A 403-nucleotide genomic window follows, 5' to 3' on the forward strand; every position below is an offset into this window, starting at 1 on the left:
GCAGCATTCGGCATTTTAATTATAATGTTTTAACGCTCGCGAATATGCATATGCGCACGTACTTACATCTAGTAACATAGGGATAAAATATCTAGTGATGTCTGAAATCAGACAAGTCGGCCTCCCGGTCTATAATAATATATTATTAATGTTCTAAAATAGATCCGGACGTTACACTAGATAGTACATTGATCGTGCCATAGCAGTGTTTGAGATCGATATTTCGGCCAAATATATAATTTTTTAATATTTAATTAAAATTATCTGGATGACTCACAAACCTTTTTAATGATACTTCATACGAAATACAAACGATACCATATCGAACCTTTGTTTAATTTACCTCCGGTCATTATTTCCGGCTAAATACATGGTCCAAAAAAGAACAATTAATTACAAGTAA

Source organism: Odontomachus brunneus, unplaced genomic scaffold (genome assembly GCF_010583005.1).
Source record: "Odontomachus brunneus isolate Ranch 3 - 2012 unplaced genomic scaffold, Obru_v1 Obru_scaffold_074, whole genome shotgun sequence".
Classification (NCBI taxonomy): Eukaryota; Metazoa; Arthropoda; class Insecta; order Hymenoptera; family Formicidae; genus Odontomachus; species Odontomachus brunneus.